Below are 20,028 nucleotides of genomic sequence, written 5' to 3'. Positions count from 1 at the left end.
GATTCCATTAGCACCAGGCAACGATATTTTCCAAACATTACAATCATATTCAAATCGCAAAGCATTGAGACAGACATTAAGTTGAAGCCAAGGGATTCAACAAGCATGACTTTATCCATGTGTTGATCCTTTGAGATTGCAACTCTACCTAGACCCAATACCTTACTTTTACCAGTGTCAGCAAATGTGATGTGGCTCTTGTCGGATGGACGTAAAGTTGAGTCCATAAGAAGGCTTCTTCTGCCAGTCATGTGATTTGTACACCCACTGTCAATAATCCATTCTGAAGACTTTGAAGTCACTGGTGTCGTACCCTACAGTGCAGTTAGGGGGATAGGCTTCACGAAGAGAATTGTGAAGCATAAACATTTGACGAACCAGTGGGTTATGAAAACTTAGATCTAGATTAGGACTAATAGGGAGAGTAGCATGCGATTCAGGAGCAAAGGACATAATGATGCCATTCGGGCATTTTATCTTGCGCCCTACAAGATTTTTAAGGTCCCCAGCAATAGCATCAGAAGATTTTGTTTTTCTGCTGGAGACCTTTCCCTGCAAAAGAGAGTTAAGCTTTCTTAACCACCCACATCTTCAAGGGTGGCTTAGAAGCAATAAGTCTAAGTGCAGCATCTGAGAATTTTGGCTTTGAAGCCTTAGCAAACAGTCTAGCAGGTGGACAATAATACTCATAGGAATAAGCAGAATAATTTTTGGTCACATGAACACGATTCGATGAACTGCTCTCATATTCATATGCCTGAGTATAGTTTCCCTGCAAAATATTTGCGTTAGTGCGACTCAGGTGAGTCCTCTGTTTGTATGAAGCCTTTGGACCATATGAAGCCTTTGGTCTGAGGTTTGTCTTCTTTAAGTGAGGTGTCATGAAGACATTCACAGGAAGATTTTCCAGACACTTTTTCGGAACCCAGATCTTCTTCATAGGCGGTCCATTCCTGCAGTTAGTACCAATGTACCTGGCAAACACTTCACCATTCTGATTCTTAAACAGTTTATAGTTTGCATCAAAGGATTCATCAATGATAATGGGGTTAGCACAAGTGAAGCCAGATAAGTTGGATGGATCTGCTGAAAGTTCCTTTGCAGCAACCCATGTGGTTTTGGGATACTGCTCAGGTTTCCAGTAAGAGCCATCTGCATTGATTTTCCTCACAAATCCAACACCCTCTTTCCTAGGGTTTCGATTCAGGATCTGCTTCTTGAGGACATCACATAGTGTCTGATGTCCTTTAAGACTTTTGTACATCCCTGTTTCAAGCAATGTCTTCAACATAGCATTCTCATCAGCAATAGCAGTGGTATCCTCAGCAGAGGGGTTAGTTACCACGTCAACAGTTGAAGATATTGCAACAGCAGTAGCAGTGGAACATTCAGCAACATAATTAGCATTATCACGCTCAATGCATTTAAGACATGGTGGTTCCAATCCTTCCTGAGCGGGACTGATCTGTTCGGAGCGAAGTGACTCGTTTTCCTTTTGAAGATCTTCATGAGCCACCCTCAATTTCTCAAGTTCTTGCTTCCTTTGAAGATAATCATAGGAAAGCTTTTCATGAGTTGTTGAGAGAGTATCATGACGATCTTCAAGTTCCTGATACTTAACGTGAAGGTTTTTTATGTCTTCAATTAAGGATTCAGATCGAGTCATTTCAGCACCCAACAGATCATCGCTTCTGTCTAACAGTTTTTGAATATGTTCCATAGCTTTCTGTTGTTCAGTTGCAATTTTAGCAAGTGTTTTGTAGCTAGGTTTTGAATCACATTCAGAGTTATCGTCACTGGATGTTTCATAGCGAGTAGTGCGTGTGTTTACCTTGGCACCGCGTGCCATGAAGCAGTAGGTAGGAGTGGAGTCATTCTTGTCATTTGTGTCGGTGTCGGTGATGCAGTCATTGTCTTCAGTGTTGAAGATGGACTTGGCGACGTATGCTGTAGCCAGACTCGCAATGCCAGAATCAGACTCCTCCTCAGACTCCACCTCTGCCTCCTCAGATGCGGACTCCTCCTCTGAATCCATCTCCTTTCCAACAAACGCACGTGCCTTGCCAGATGAGCTCTTCTTGTGTGATGAAGACTTTGATGAAGACTTGGAAGAAGACTTTGAGTATTTCTTCTTCTTCTTGTCGTCAGAATCATATTCCTTGCTCTTCTTCTTCCTTCTGTTCTCATTGTCCCACTGTGGACACTCAGAGATGAAGTGTCCAGTTTTCTTGCACTTGTGACATGTTTTCTTCTTGTAGTCATGAGCAGAAGCTTCATCATTCCTTGAGCTTGATCGTGAAGATTTTCTGAAGCCTTTCTTCTTGGTGAATTTTTGGAACTTCTTCACTAGCGTTGCAAGTTCTCTTCCAATGTCTTCAGGATCATCAGAACTGCAGTCAGATTCTTCTTCAGATGAGGAGACAGCTTTTGCCTTCAAGGCGCGAGTTCGCCCATAGTTTGGACCGTAGATATCTCTTTTCTCAGAAAGCTGAAACTCATGTGTGTTGAGCCTCTCAAGTATGTCAGACGGATCGAGTGTCTTGAAATCAGGACGTTCTTGAATCATCAGGGCCAGGATGTCAAACGAACTATCAAGTGATCTCAGCAGCGTCTTGACGATTTCATGTTTGGTGATCTCAGTGGCGCCGAGGGCTTGAAGCTCGTTTGTGATGTCAGTGAGTCTGTCAAATGTGTGCTGGACATTCTCATTGTCATTTCGCTTGAAGCGGTTGAAGAGATTGCGAAGGACACTGATTCTTTGATCTCTCTGGGTTGAGATGCCTTCATTAACTTTGGAGAGCCAGTCCCAGACCAGTTTGGATGTCTTCAAGGCACTCACACGGCCATACTATCCTTTGGTCAGATGACCACAGATGATATTCTTGGCAGTAGAGTCCAGTTGAACGGATTTTTTGACATCAGCAGCAGTGACACCTTCTCCAGCCTTGGGAACGCCGTTCTCAACGACATACCATAGGTCGACATCAATGGCTTCAAGATGCATGCGCATCTTATTCTTCCAGTAGGGATATTCAGTTCCATTGAAGACGGGGCAAGCAGCGGACACTTTGATTATCCCTGCAGTCGACATAGCTAAAACTCCAGGTGGTTAAACCGAATCACACAGAACAAGGGAGAACCTAGCTCTGATACCAATTGAAAGTGCGTTATATCGACTAGAGGGGGGGTGAATAGGCGATTTTTATGGAAGTCTTCAAAACTTGGGAGTTCTGAAGACAAACAGTGAAGATTATGCCTATTACTATGCAGCGGAAGTTAGATTACACTAGGCCAGCCATGGTCATGTATTCACAGAGTGAAAGCACAGTGACAAACAGCTTCAGTGTAATAAGGATCAAGTGGGAAGAAGTTATGAAGCCACACAGATCATGCATTCACGTTGTGAAGACAAATGATAAAGCAAGCATGCAATGACTTCACAATAAGTAACAGCAAGGGAAGGAAGTGAAGATGAAACTAGTGATTCGTTGAAGACAATGATATGTTGGACCAGTTCCAGTTGCTGTGACAACTGTACGTCTGGTTGGAGCGGCTAGGTATTTAAACCTTAGGACACACAGTCCCGGACACCCAGTCCTGAACACACAGTTCAAGACACCAAGTCCTCACCGTATTCTCCTTGAGCTAAGGTCACTTAGTCCTCGCCCAATCACTCTGGTAAGTCTTCAAGGTAGACTCCCAAACCTTCACAGACTTCGTTCACTGGCAATCCACAATGTCTCTTGGATGCTCTGAACGCGACGCCTAACCGTCTGGAGGATTCACAGTCCTCAAGTGTAATAAGTCTTCAGATCACACAGACAAGAAGACTCAAGTGATGCCCAATTTACTCTGGCTCTGGGTGGTTAGGGCTTTTCTCCTCACTAGGAATTTTCTCTCAAAGCTTCGAGGTGGGTTGCTCTCAAACGACAAAAGCCGTGCACTGAAATCTGAGCAGCCAACCGTTTATGGTTGTGGGGGTGGGCTATTTATAGCCACTTGGCAACCCGACCTGATTTGTCCGAAATGACCCTGGGTCACTAAGGAACTGACACGTGTCTCAACGGTCAGATTTCGAACTCTCATGGCAACTTTACTTGGGCTACAAGCAAAGCTGACTTGTCCGGCTCTGGACAAGATTCGCTCTCATTGTCTTCACTCGAAGACATAGGTTTTTGATTTAGGCATCACTTCAGTCATTCTGACTGGTTCTCCTGGACCCCACTTAACAGTACGGTGGTTCCTATGACTCAACAAGAATAAAAAGAACTACGAAGGATCTAAGTCTTCGAGTTCCATAGGCTTCATAACGTGTCTTCTGTTGTCATAGTCTTCAATGTGAATATCTTCATATACCACCTTTGTCTTCAATGTCTTCATACATTTTTAGGGGTCATCTCTGGTAGTAAAACCGAATCAATGAGGGACTTCTACCTGTGTTTTCCTGCAATTCTCACAAACACATTAGTCCCTCATCTAGGCTTGTCGTCAATACTCCAAAACCAACTAGGGGTGGCACTAGATGCACTTACAGGCACCAATCTCCACACCTTGTTGTGCTCGAAGTTGTTGAGTTCTTCATGCATGGCATTAAGCCAATCCGGATCTTCAAGCGCATCATAGACCTTTTGGGGTTCAACACAACAGAAAAACGCGTGATGTTCACAATAGTTTGCCAATTGTCTACGAGTGCTTACCCCCTTTCATATGCTTCCAAGCACATTTGTCATGAGATGACCCTTGGTAGAGAGCTTGGATGCAATCTTGGTGGCACGACACTCCAATTCTTCCTCAGGAGTGAGTTGAGGAGCGGTTACTTGATCATCTTGAGCGTCATCTTGAGCTTGTTCTTTACCTTGAGCTTGCTATTGATCTTGAACTTGCTCGGAGGAGAGAACTTGACCTTGGGCATCACTTGGTGGTTCAACACCATCTTGAGGTTGATCTTGCCCTTGGTCTTGTTCATGAGGTTGAGGGCCTTCACTTTTTTCTTCGGAAGCGTGTGGGCCTTGGGTTGGTGATGGTTCCACTTGAGTGGAACATTGTCCTTCTCCTTTAGCCACAAGGGGTTCCTCAATGGGCAGGATAAAACCAACACCCATTCTTCTTATGGCTTGGGGAGGAATTTCATCACCTACATCACAAGTGCCACTTTGCTCCACTTGGGAGCCGTTATTCTCATCAAGCTCCACATTACACGTCTCCTCAATAAGTCCCGTGGACTTATTGAGGACACAGTAAGCATGAGAGTTTGTAGCATAACCAACAAATATGCACTCTTGAGCTCTAGCCTCAAATTTAGACAAACGAACACCTTTCTTGAGAATGAAACACTTACACCCAAACACCTGAAAGTACTTGAGGTTGGGCTTGTTACCGGTGAGTATCTCATATGGAGTCTTTTTCAAGCCTTTGCGGAGATAGAGGCAATTGGATGCATGACACGCGATGTTGATGGCTTCGGCCCAAAAGTTGTATGGCGACTTGAGCTCCGCCATCATGGTCCTTGCCGCATCCATCAACGTCCGGTTCTTCCTCTCCGCTACACCATTTTGTTGAGGGGTGTAAGTTGCGGAATATTGATGCTTGATGCCCTCATCACTAAGAAACTCATCCAAGGTGTAGTTCTTGAACTCTGTGCCGTTGTCACTTCTTATTGTCAAGATCTTTACATTCTGTTGGAGTTGAGCTTCATTTGCAAAGTCAATGACGGTTTGTTGGGTCTCACTCTTCCTCTTAAAGAAGTACACCCAAGTGTATCTTGAATAGTCACCCACAATCACCAAGCAATACTTTCTACCCCCAAGACTATCAAAGGATGGAGGCCCAAAGATATCCAAGTGAAGGAGCTCCAAAGGCCTCTTTGAGTAAACGATAGTCGTGGGAGGGTGAGCCTTCTCATGTAGCTTTCCTTCAATGCAAGCACTGCAAGCACGATCTTTGGCAAAACTAACATTTGTTAGTCCATGGACATGGTCCCCCTTGAGAAGACTTTGCAAAGATCTCATATTAACATGGGCTAAACGGCGATGCCAAAGCCATCCCACATCAACTTTATCCATTAGGCATGTCGCGGTCTTAGTGGGTCGCTCCGAAAAGTTAATCACATAGAGACCATTCTCGACATGACCAACAAAGGCTACTTTAAGAGTCTTGATCCACAAGAGGGCCACGGTATCAATATCGAAGAAAGTGGCAAAGCCCATGATTGCAAGTTGACGAACGGAAAGTAAATTGTATGCAAGGGACTCGACAAGCATGACCTTCTCGATCGTGAGATCATGAGAAATGACAACCTTGCCAAGTCCCAAGTCCCAATACCTTAGAGGACGAGGCATCACCCCACTCGACATTGGTGGGCATAGATGGAATCTTGTGCACATCCACCACCAATTCCTTGCTTCCAGTCATATGATTAGTGGCTCCACTATCGAGCAACCATGATCCCCCACCGGAAGCAAACACCTACAAGAGATCAATGCTTGGTTTTAGGTACCCATTTTGTAATGGGTCCTTTGATGTTAGTGACAAGGGTCTTAGGAACCCAAATAGACCATTCAATGTACTCATAAGGAGAACCAAAAAATTTAGCATAAAGATGCCCATCACTAGCATGGCATAACACATAGTAAGGGTTAAAGTCACCGGCTTTGTTGGAAGGGGTGGCATTGCACTTCTTGACACGACCACCCTTCACATTGTTCTTCTTCTCCTTAGAGGCACCGTCTCCCTCCTTTACAAAAGTTTGCTTGAGAGGAGTAGGTCGTTTGGCCTTGTCATTCTTCTTATTGTTCTTGGACTTGGGTGCGAACCCAATCCCTTCCTTGGCCACAACTTCCTTTTGATTGCTCAAAAGGTCGTTGAGGTTCTTCTCACCTTGTATGCACGACACAAGGCCTTTCTCAAGTTGCTCCTTCAACTTTTCATTCTCCTCAACAAGATGCACATGCTCACAACAAGGGTTAATAGCCCTTGCTTTATCAATAAAAACCATATGATGAAAAGTGGCTTTCTCCTTGGTTAGCTTTACTTGGAGTTGATCATGAGACTCTTTGAGGTTAGCAAGAGCACCCTTCAAGGCCTTGTGAGCCTTTTCAAGTAAATCAAACTCCTCTTTGAGTCTAGCAAGATCAACCCCAAGTTTGGCGTTCTCGGAGTTTAGCACACAAGATACAACAAGGGCATGATCAAGATCTTTCTTTAATTTAGCAGGTCATCGTTGTGTGACTCCTCAAGAGCCAAACGATGACCACGTTCTTCCTCAAGTGCATTGGAGATATCCGAAATTTCATCGGCATAGTCACAACTATGCCCCTCCATCTTAGAGATGGTATCTTCGTGAGCCTCGATCATGTCATTGGCTTCACCAAGTTGTTCCAAGAGAGCAACGAAGTGCTTCTTGGATTTACCCTTGAGCTTACTCATAAAAGACTCAAATTCATTTTCCTCCACATTAGACCCCTCGCTTTCATCAATGCAATCCGTAAAGAAGGATTAGTAATGATGGTAGTTTTGATGTTGGGGGTTACATTGTTGGTGGCTTTAGCCATGAGGCACTTGGCGGTGATGTTCTCATTGGGTGAGTCAAAGAGAGACACCCGTGGAGTTGTCGCAATGGAAACGGAGGCCATGGCAACCGATTCACCATCTTCATCATCATCATCCTCATTGTACTCTTCTTGTGCCACCAACCCCTTGGGAGGAGTATTCTTGGTGAAGTTGCTCTTGTTGGAGAAGGACTTGGCCTTGTCTTTTCGGATGAGCTTGCCACCATTGTCTTCCCTCTTCTCATATGGGCACTTTGCAACAGAGTGGCTCACATTGCCAGAATTATAGCAAGTCCTCACTCGTTGCTTGCTCTTCACGCCAGTTGAGTTGTTCTTGTTGAAGTTGGGCCTCGTGTTCTTCTTGCTCCAAAATTGCCTTGAAGCAAGAGCCATGTGCTCATGATAAGCATGTTTTTGTATCTTCGGGATTGCTCTCCTCTTCTTCCTCTTTATCATCTTCTTCCACACTAACTTTGGCCTTCAAAGCAAGGTTGGGCTTCTTTGCTCTTTGAGAATGCAACACCACATTCTCGGCAGTCTTGTACAAGATCCTCATTGCCACAAACTCATCCAACACTTCACTTGAGGAGAAGGTGTGGAAGTCCGGCCTTTGACAGATTATGGAGGACATGGCCTTGTGGTAAGGCAGCATGGCCTTGAGGAACTTGCACTTGATCCAATTGTCATCTGTATCCTTGCTTCCATGGTCTCAGAGTGAGACCGCGAGAGTGGTTAACCTCTGGTAAAGCTCACGAGGTTCTTCATCTTCGTTCTTTGCAAACTCATCGGCTTCATCTTGCACCACTTCATAGTTGGAGCGTTGAATGCTTGTGCTTCCCTTGTAAAGGGAGATAACATGGTGCCATGCTTCCTTAGCCATGGTGAAAGGTCGAAGATGTGCAAGATCTTTAGAAGGAATTTCATCTTGAATGATGAAGAGAGCATTCTCATTGAATTGATGATCCGTGGCTTCTCTAGGGGTGAAGTTGCTTGGGTCATGCGGATAAAAACCTTGCTAAATGATTCTCCAAAGGTTAGTATTAACATGATTTAAATGACATTTAAAGCGATATACCCAAGCGTCAAAATCCTCATTTTTCACAATCTTAGGAGGAGAGCCGACATGATTTAAATGAGTGGGGGAATAGGTCCTCCACAACTAATGGGAGGTTCCACATGGGCAAAGATGCCACTACCATTTCTACCACTAGACAAGGGAACTTTCTCACTAGTAGCTTCCCCCTTGTTAGAGTTAGCATCAGTCACCTTGTTACTGGGATCGACCACTTCCAACGGTGCGGTGGATAATTTGAGACCATCAAGAAAGTCCTTAAGCATGCCTTTGACCTCGGCCTTCATGGAGGTTTTCAATGTGTCCAAAGCCACATTGAACTCCTCACGTGAGACCGAGGTTCCCCCATCAGCCGTAGAAGAGGACAGAATCACACCGGGGTGCTCCTCCTCACCGTCTATGGTGTCAACCATACTCTTCGGACAGTAGAGTCCTTAGTAAAGAGACGAGGCTCTGATACCAATTGAAAGGATCGATATAGTTGACTAGAGGGGGGTGAATAGGCAACTAACAATTTTTAGCTTTTCTTTACCAATTTAAACTTTGCATCAAAGTAGGTTGTCTAGATGTGCAACTAGGTGAGAAACCTATATGATGCAACAAAAACAAGTACACAAGCAAGCAAGAGATGCAACACAATATAAGCTTGCACAATTAGAGGTATGAGATAAACAAGAGTGGAGCCGGTGAAGACGAGGATGTGTTACCGAAGTTCCTTCCTTTTGAAGGTAAGTACGTCTCCGTTGGAGCGGTGTGGAGGCACAATGCTCCCCAAGAAGCCACTAGGGCCACCATATTCTCCTGACGCCCTCACACAATGCAAGATGTCATGATTCCACTATTGGTGCACTTGAAGGCGGCGACCGGACCTTTACAAACAAGGTTGGGGAAATCTACACAACTTAATTGGAGGCTCCCAACGACACCACGAAGCTTCACCAAAATGGAATATGGCTCCGTGGTGACCTCAACCGTCTAGGGTGCTCAAACACCCAAGAGTAACAAGATCTGCAAGGGATTAGTGGGGGGAATCAAATTTCTCTTGGTGGAAGTGTAGACCGAGGCCTTCTCAACCAATCCCTAGAAAATCAACAAGTTTGATTGGCTAGGGAGAGAGATCAGGCGAAAATGGAGCTTAGAGCAACAATGGAGCTTGGGGGTGGAAGAGGTAGTCAACTCGGAGAAGAAGACTCCCCTTTTATAGTGAAAGAACAAATCCAACCTTTATCCACTAACTCAGCCTGCGACGAGCGGTACTACCGCACCAGACAAGCGGTACTACCGCTGGCACGACAGGGGCTAAAACCAGTCCTGAAGCATTATGGCGGAGAGCGGTAGAACCGCTGGCGCGGTACTACCGCGCCCCCCTTGCAGTACTACCACAAGGCAGGATTAGTCTAGGCTGGGAAGGCACGGACATATAAAAATACATCTGTGGCAACTTCCGCTGACTTTCGATCTATGCAAAAATCCGACACGGTACTACCGCAAGCCAGGAGTGGTACTACCGCATAGGACGCGGATGTAAAAAATTACATCCGCCCCTACTTCCGCTCATGTTGCTGTGCAGGCGTGAGGCCACGGTACTACCGCGTCCAAGAAGCGGTACTACTATAGGATCGAAAGTATGTCTAGAGGGGGGGTGATTAGACTACTTGACCAAATAAAAACTTAACCTTTTCCCAATTTTAGTTCTTGGCAGATTTTAGCTATTGTAGGACAAGTCAAGCAATCATCACACAATTCAAGCAAGCATGCAAAGAGTATATTGGCAGCGGAAAGTAAAGCATGCAACTTGCAAGAATGTAAAGGGAAGGATTTGGAGAATTCAAACGCAATTGGAGACACGGATGTTTTTCCCGTGGTTCGGATAGGTGGTGCTATCCTACATCCACGTTGATGGAGACTTCAACCCACAAAGGGTAACGGTTGCGCGAGTCCATGAAGGGCTCCACCCACAAAGGGTAACGGTTGCGCGAGTCCACGAAGGGCTCCACCCACAAAGGGTCCACGAAGAAGCAACCACCCACAAAGGGTCCACGAAGAAGCAACCTTGTCTATCCCACCATGGCCATCGCCCACAAAGGACTTGCCTCACTAGCGGTAGATCTTCATGAAGTAGGCGATCTCCTTGCCCTTACAAACTCCTTGGTTCAACTCCACAATCTTGTCGGAGGCTCCCAAGTAACACCTAGCCAATCTAGGAGACACCACTCTCCAAGAAGTAACAAATGGTGTGTAGGTAATGAACTCCTTGCTCTTGTGCTTCAAATGATAGTCTCCCCAACACTCAACTCTCTCTCATAGGATTTGGATTTTGTGGAAAGAAGATTTGAGTGGAAAGCAACTTGGGGAAGGCTAGAGATCAAGATTCACATGGTAGGAATGGAATATCTTGGTCTCAACACATGAGTAGGTGGTTCTCTCTCAGAACATATGAGTTGGAATTGTGTATGTGTTCTGATGGCTCTCTCTACGAATGAAGAGGAGGTGGATGGGTATATATAGCCTCCACACAAAATCCAACCGTTACACACAGTTTTCCAATCTCGGTGGGACCGAATCAACAAACTTGGTCGGACCAAAAATGTAAACCTAGTGACCGTTAGAGATTTTCGGTGGGACTGACATGCAACTCGGTAGGACCGATATGGTTAGGGTTTGGGCATAACGTAATCTCGGTGAGATCGATTACACAAACTCGGTGGGACCGAATTTGGTAATTAGCTAACCAGAGAGTTGGTCAGGCAAACTCGGTGGGACGGATTTGCTCTTTCGGTGAGACCGAAAAGTTACAAAAAGGAAACACTGAATTTACATTGCAATCTCGGTGGGACCGATTCGCTCTTCCGGTGAGACCGAAAAGTTACGAAAGGGAAACAGAGAGTTTGCAATCCCATCTCGGTGAGACCGAGATCCCTATCGGTAGAACTGAATTGCTAGGGTTTGGCAGTGGCTTATGACAAGTGAAACTCGGTGGCGCCGGATAGAAAGAATCGGTATGACCGAGTTTGGCTTAGGGTTTAGGTCATATGTGGATATGGGAAAGTAGTTGAGGGTTTTGGAGCATATCACTAAGCACATGAAGCAAGAGGCTCATTAAGCAACACCTCATCCCTCCTTGATAGTATTGGCTTTTCCTAAAGACTCAATGTGATCTTGGATCACTAAAATATAAAATGAAGAGTCTTAAGATTTTGAGCTTGAGCCAATCCTTTGTCCTTAGCATTTTGAGGGTTCCACTTTCACATCCATGCCATGCCAATCATTGAGCTTTCCTGTAATAGTCATCTTGGAATAGCATTAGCTCAATGAGCTATATGTTGTTATGAATTACCAAAACCACCTAGGGATAGTTGCACTTTCAATCTCCCCCTTTTTGGTAATTGATGACAACATATAGATCAAAGCTTCAACAAATGATAATAAGCATGAAATATATCGTCGCTTTGAGAAGTATGTGACAAGTAAGAGCTCCCCCTAAATTTGTGCATATTTAAAATTTGCTTTGGACTGCAAATGCACAAAGAGTTAGAGTCATGGGTTACTCTTCCATGTCACATACATCTTGGTGGAGCGCTTAAAATGATAAGAATGAAATACATGCACTCATCACCAAGAATAGTGAATGATCACATAAGATAGATAAGATAATGGCATTAAGCAAACATTAAGTGTAGCTTATGATCAAACACATGATCATCAATGTCTCACAAGCATAGTATCTCAAGCACTCAAAAGCAAACAAAGTTCGAAAAACCACCAAATAAAGCAAGAGAGAAAAAGGCAACACTCTCTCTCTCGAAGCCTATGATCTATACATTTTTCTCCCCCTTTGGCAACAAGTTACCAAAAAGTTCCTAGAAAATGCATAGTGCTAGATCGACACTCAGGCTTGATCTTCAGGTGGTGGTGGAGTCCGGATCACTCCAAGGACGAAGGCTTCCATAGACGCTGAAGTAGACGTTGGAGTTGGAGCTGAAGTAGATGCTGGAGCTGGTGGAACTGAGGCTGTAGCTGGTGTAGAAGTGGTGGCTCTGGTGTCAGCAACTAGCACTGCAGACGACCTCTGACCTTGTGGCACGCTGGCAAAGGCATCAGTTGTAGTCCTGCCTCTCCTCTCCTGCATGTCATCCTGGAGCTGCTCCACTGCAGTCTGAATCTCTGTCACCTTGACATCCAAGTCATAGAACTTTTGTTCCATGATTCTCTCTAGGCTTGCCTGGTTCTGAGTTAGGGTGGCTAGTCCTTTCTCAATCCGCAGGGTGGATGCAATCAGGTAACCAAGCTGCTCTTGTTTGGTTTTCAAGAAATACTCAGATGCCTCCTCTTGAGTTGGCATCTTGGCAGCTTTCTCCTTCCTTGCCTTCTCCTTCTTTGCTTGTGCTTGGGCAGATGATGGTTCATTTTTAGTCATCACAACTTGATTGTCCTCAAAATCTGGACGGATGGGCAGGTGTTCCTTGTCCAATAAGTATATGCCCGTGCCCATCTTAGAGTTAATGAGCTCCTGAATCTGTGGGGCATATCCACAGCTCCTCTTCTGGTCTGCTGCAGTCCTCTTGATGGTCTCTACCATGAGGCTCATCACCTTGAACTTCTGTGGCACATCAAATATATGAAGCAAATTGATCGCATGGCCTCTGATCATCTTGTGATCTCCATACTTGGGCAATAAGGTGTGCCTCAAGATCCAATTGATAGTTGGCAGCCCTGACAGAAGATAATGCACTGAGCCAAATTTGAAAGTTTCAAGAGCTTCATTTGGAATTTCCTTGTACATATTGGATATAGAGTTGTGGTCCATCTTCTTCTTGGCATAAATGTCCAAGTCATATGCTTGCTCCTCTGGGGCATTGATCAACTTTGCCCATTCCTCAACAGTAGATTGGTACCTCGTACCTTCAGACATCCAAGTGATCCTTCCATCTGGGTAGAAATGTGCTGTGGAGTAGAACTGCATGATAAGCTCCTCATTCCACTTTGTGAGCTTCTTCCCAACAAAGTCTGCAACTCCACAAGCACTAAAGCTATCAATCACACCAGGATAGTGTTCCTCATTTTCCTTCATGTAGGTCCAGTCGACCCATCTCATGTCACAAACAATGGGCTTCTTATCCAACAAAACTGTCTCATAGAAGTCCTGCTGTTCCTTGGTGTGAAATCTGTAATCCACAGCAGTCCTTCTCCTTGAAGCATACGGATCTGCTTCTCTCCACTTCCTCAGCCCTGAATCTCTCCCGAGCTTCATATCCTCAGCCACAGGATGAGCATCGTTGTGGTATGGGATCTTGGGCTTGAGTTTTCTGAGAACTTGCTCTTTCTCATCTTCAGCAGTTTCAGGCACTGGGGCCTTGTTCTTCTCAGCAGCTGGGATGCTTCTTGTATTTCTCTTTGGTGCAGACTTGGGCTTGGAGGCAGCTTTGGGTGCTTCTTTGGGCTTAGATGCAGCAGCCCCTGTCCTGATAGCATCACCCATAAGCTTAGGTGCCTTAGGTGCTGGTGCAGCAACCTCTTCTTCCTCTTCCTCTTCCATGATGGAATCCTTTCCAAGCACTCTGGCTACGGTCTTCTTGACCCTTTCCTTCCTTTTCTTTCCTTCAGTAGCAACTGGCTCTTTGGGCTTCTCAGTTGAAGCTCTGGCCTTTGACATAGGTTGCCTGCCTGCTGGCCTTTTGATTTTCAGGCCTGGCTTTGTGCCCTGTGCTGGCTCAACTCTCTTTGATGTGGCTTCCTCTTCTCCCACATAATCTTCATCCTCAGAATCTAAAGTTCTCTTCTTCCTCTGTCTGGTGGCAGCTTTAGGCAGATTGCTAGGAGTACTTCTGCTGCCATAATCTGAAGAGCTGGAGGGACTAGTGCCCTCACTCATCTGCACTTGCTCCTCTGACAAGTTCTAGCTATCACTTTGGTCTGACATAATGAACAAGCTGACTGCTGACCCTGTGAACAGTTTATAGATGAGGTAGAGTGGATGAGCATCACAAAATGCAGAGATTTTTGCAAAAGAATGATCCAAAAACTTAGTTTTAGTTTCCCACTGAAATCATCTCGGATCTACCGATTTTCAAACTCGGTGATACCGAAGCAGTTTTGGAACCTAAACTAGTGAACTCGGTTGGACCGAGTCACAGTTCGGTGGCACCGAGACTGCTAGGGTTTGAGAGAGTTCCAAAATCGGTCACACCGATAAGTAATTCTCGGTCAGACCGAGTCTCACTTGTGCAATGGCATAAGCCAAATCGATGGGACCGAGTTTTTCAACTCGGTGGGTCCGAGATGGTTTTGACGGAAACCTAACCCTAAAATTTTCGAATCGAACCTAATCTACGAGCGCATTGACTGCATAGGAGTGTTTCAATCGTGGCAAGAATCATGATGATCACAATGTGCTAAGAATCGAATTGGAGAATAGCACAAAGATCGAGTCCATACCCTAGTTCGGCGTAGACTCGCTACGGCGGCAACGGCGGGGTAGAATTCCGTTGACAGCGACGGAGACCAGCGACTGGAGGCGGCTGGTGGCGAGGAGACGATCCAGAGACCACGTTGGCAGAGCAGGCTATCGCGCGGGCGAAGGGGTTCAGAGAAATTTCCAAATTTTTTCCCATGACTATATATAGCCCGACCCTGTCGGTGTGACCGAGTGGAACAACTCAGTGGCACCGAGATGCAAAACTGTATACAGTTGTTGCAACTCGGTGTGACCGAAAGGTTCAAATCGGTTGCACCGAGATCGAAAACCTAGATCAACTTAATGATCTCGGTAGGATCGAAAGTAGGGTATCGGTCAGACCGAGAATCATAAAGAGGTTTTGGAAGTTTAAGTCTATGACGAATCGGGGACTCCGAGCGCTCCTCACACAGAGTGGTTCGAATCTGACTTGATCAAATTTTGTGATGTAGCATGAATAGAGTTTGAGACGAGAAAAGCATAGATAGCTAGAGGAGGTTCTTGGGCATTCTTGTCCATCCACTTGGCAAAAGTAAATAAAACCAAACAATCAAAACAACAAGTGGATGTCCTTGAATGAGTGAAATATGCAACCAGCATGCTCACACAATAAGATGGCAAATGAAATATGTGACAAGGCATGCACAACCAATTCTAGCATCTATCAAGCAATTTGCGATGACAAGGTCATCTATATATGAGTATATTGACTTAGGAGTCAAGTGAGAACACTTGATCATAGGTCATACTCATCGTTTAAGCTCAAGTGGGGTTACCACTTTTACATAAAGCATTGTTGTGTTCACATCTTTAGAGTTGCTTTAGCTCAAGTCTTAGAGTAAAGCTCCCCCTAGATGTGATATCCCCCCTTAGAGGGATGAACTAACCTCGGGTTTTGTCGATGATGACTTCATGTAGATGTTGAAGATGTGGATGCTCAATGTTGATGTAGATCACTTGGAGCTATCCATTTGAGTGAATTGCACTTTCAATACCTACATGGGTTAGTCCCATAAGGAACAAACAAGGATATCCATAGACATAGAGTGATGCACACACAAGATGATGTCCATGAAAACTTTTAGGTTACCTTGTCCCTTGTCTTACCAACAAGAGGGTTTGTGACTCCTTGAACTAGTGCAAGATGTGGAAGTTGATTGCACTTGTTCTTGCCAAAATGATAAGAGTGAAGTATGTTGGCGGAGTCACCCTCAAGAACTCTCTAGTTCTTCTTCTTTTGGATCCACACCATCTTGATGGGAATCCTTGGAGTTGTAGTCGTACTTGATGAAGTGGAACTTGAAGTAGTCTTGGGAATCCACTTGACTAAGGTCATAGGAGCTTCTTCAAATGCATCAATTTCCTCTTGAAGCTTGTCCTTGCCTTTTTGCTTGTAGTCTTGTAGTGGAAGATCATCTTGAGCTTGTGTCCCCTTGAAAGAAGTATCATACTTCTCTTGTTGAGGAACGAACTTTGTCTTGGGGTATTGATCTTCTTCCCACTCAACTCCATTGGCATTGAACTTTCGTTCAAAACCAACACCTTGATTCTTCTGGTGCATTCCTTGCTTGCGCATAATTTCCTCGAATTGCTTTCTCCCGGCAAGGCTTTTGTACACTCCTTTCTCTATAATTCCCTTCAATAAGCTATTTTCTTGCTCAAGTGTAACTTGACTAAGAGAATCATTAGTGGAATCAAGAGAACTACTAGAAGCAACAATATTGGATTTAGCATGATCATTGTTACTGCTAGAGGAAGAATCTTTCTTGTTCTTGTTACTAGACTTGACTTGAGGCATGTAAGTGGATAAGAGTAAACGCTTGGCAATGTAATAAGAACTTTTCTTGCGGAGATCATCATTGATTGCTTTTAAGAACTCATGCTCTTGCTCAAGATTGAGCTTTTCAAAGCGTAATTTCTCATGAGCTCTTAAAAGTTCTCGATGATCTTTGAAGATAGTTTCATGAGCTAACTTAACAGTGTTTAGTTCTTTAGTTAGAGCCTCAATCTTCTCCTTATCATTGTCATTCATTTTATCTTGATTAGCATGATTAATTGACGTTTCATCATAGTATTCATCACTAGAGTTGTCAACAAGCAAATCATCACCTAACAAGTCATCTTCATCACTATTGAAATCGACATACTCGGGGTGTGTTACCTTAGGACCTTTGGCCATGAAGCATCTTCCAATTCCTTCATTTGGTGAGTCAAATATGTCGTAGGAGTTGGTTGACACAAATGCTAGACCGGCAACACCTTCATCTTGAGTATCTTCGGAGTCGGAGTGATAACTTCTCTCAGAGTGGCTGTCGGAGTCGGAGCCGGATACCCATTCACCAACATGAGCTTGATGTCTTCGTTTTGTGTAGCTCCTTGATGATTTTTCCTTCCTTTCCGAATCCTTGCTTCTCCCTAAGTATCTTCGTTCATAACGATCATCTCTACTCCTTCTCTCTCTTGGTGGTGATTCTTTGCTTCTTCCTTTTGGAGAATCTTCTCTTCTCTTGTAGGGAGCCGTACACTCATTGGAATAGTGTCCGGGTCTTCCACAACTGTAGCAGTTTCGCTCTCGACTAGAAGATCTTTTGTCATTGTAGGACCTTGACTTGAAGCTTCTATCTTTGCTTCTAGTCTTGTAGAACTTGTTGAAGTTCTTCACCATTAAGCTCAATTCTTCATTGAAGTTCTGTTTCTCACTTGATGATGTAGGAGCTTCACATGAGGCTTTGTAGGCACCACTTGATTTGTTGTGAAGTTCCTCTTTATCCTTAAGTGACATCTCATGAGCAACAATTCTTCCAATCACCTCCGTTGGCTTGAGATCTTTGTAATTGGGCATCATTTGGATCAATGTGCACACGGTATCATATTTTCCATCCAAGGCTCTTAGAATCTTCTTGATGATGAATCTATCGGTCATCTCTTCACTTCCTAAGCCGGCAATCTCATTTGTGATGAGAGCAAGCCTAGAGTACATTTCAGCGACACCTTCACCATCCTTCATTTTGAACTTGTCGAGTTGACTTTGAAGCACATCCAACTTGGATTCCTTGACGGAGTCGGTACCTTCATGCATATCAATCAAAGTGTCCCAAATTTCCTTTGCATTCTCAAGACGGCTGATTTTGTTGAATTCTTCGGGGCACAATCCATTGAAGAGAATATCACAAGCTTGAGCATTGTATTGCAACATCTTCAACTCATCCGCGGTAGCTTCACGGTTTGGTTCTTTCCCATCAAAGAAGTCACCTTGCAAACCAACACACACAATAGCCCAAACGGCGGGGTTATGTCCAAGAATATGCATTTTTATTTTATACTTCCCACTAGCAAAATTAGTACCATCAAAGTAAGGACCTCTACGGTGATAATTTCCCTCGCTAGACGCCATACTCTCCTAGGTTGTGAAACCAAGGCTATGACCACCAAAAGCTATGGAGATCAAAGCAAATGGAGACCAAAGCTCTGATACCACTTGTAGGATCGAAAGTATGTCTAGAGGGGGGGTGATTGGACTACTTGACCAAATAAAAACTTAACCTTTTCCCAATTTTAGTTCTTGGCAGATTTTAGCTATTGTAGGACAAGTCAAGCAATCATCACACAATTCAAGCAAGCATGCAAAAAGTATATTGGCAGCAGAAAGTAAAGCATGCAACTTGCAAGAATGTAAAGGGAAGGGTTTGGAGAATTCAAACGCAATTGGAGACACGAATGTTTTTCCCGTGGTTCGGATAGGTGGTGCTATCCTACATCCACGTTGATGGAGACTTCAACCCACAAAGGGTAACGGTTGCGCGAGTCCACGAAGGGCTCCACCCACAAAGGGTGATGGTTGCGTGAGTCCACGAAGGGCTCCACCCACAAAGGGTCCACGAAGAAGCAACCACCCACAAAGGGTCCACGAAGAAGCAACCTTGTCTATCCCACCATGGCCATCGCCCACAAAGGACTTGCCTCACTAGCGGTAGATCTTCACGAAGTAGGCGATCTCCTTGCCCTTACAAACTCCTTGGTTCAACTCCACAATCTTGTCGGAGGCTCCCAAGTAACACCTAGCCAATCTAGGAGACACCACTCTCCAAGAAGTAACAAATGGTGTGTAGGTAATGAACTCCTTGCTCTTGTGCTTCAAATGATAGTCTCCCCAACACTCAACTCTCTCTCATAGGATTTGGATTTTGTGGAAAGAAGATTTGAGTGGAAAGCAACTTGGGGAAGGCTAGAGATCAAGATTCACATGGTAGGAATGGAATATCTTGGTCTCAACACATGAGTAGGTGGTTCTCTCTCAGAACATATGAGTTGGAATTGTGTATGTGTTCTGATGGCTCTCTCTACGAATGAAGAGGAGGTGGAGGGGTATATATAGCCTCCACACAAAATCCAACCGTTACACACAGTTTTCCAATCTCGGTGGGACCGAATCAACAAACTTGGTCGGACCAAAAATGTAAACCTAGTGACCGTTAGAGATTTTCGGTGGGACTGACATGCAACTCGGTAGGACCGAGTTGGTTAGGGTTTGGGCATAACGTAATCTCGGTGAGATCGATTACACAAACTCGGTGGGACCGAATTTGGTAATTAGCTAACCAGAGAGTTGGTCGGGCAAACTCGGTGGGACCGATTTGCTCTTTTGGTGAGACCGAAAAGTTACAAAAAGGAAACACTGAATTTACATTGCAATCTCGGTGGGACCGATTCGCTCTTTCGGTGAGACTGAAAAGTTACGAAAGGGAAACAGAGAGTTTGCAATCCCATCTCGGTGAGACCGAGGTCCCTATCGGTAGAACCGAATTGCTAGGGTTTGGCAGTGGCTTATGACAAGTGAAACTCGGTGGCGCCGGATAGAAAGAATCGGTATGACCGAGTTTGGCTTAGGGTTTAGGTCATATGTGGATATGGGAAAGTAGTTGAGGGTTTTGGAGCATATCACTAAGCACATGAAG

The sequence above is a fragment of the Triticum urartu genome, chromosome 1A (assembly GCF_056163025.1).
Source record: "Triticum urartu cultivar PI428250 chromosome 1A, HENAU_Tu73, whole genome shotgun sequence".
Lineage (NCBI taxonomy): Eukaryota > Viridiplantae > Streptophyta > Magnoliopsida > Poales > Poaceae > Triticum > Triticum urartu.
This window is presented reverse-complemented; position numbering follows the sequence as displayed.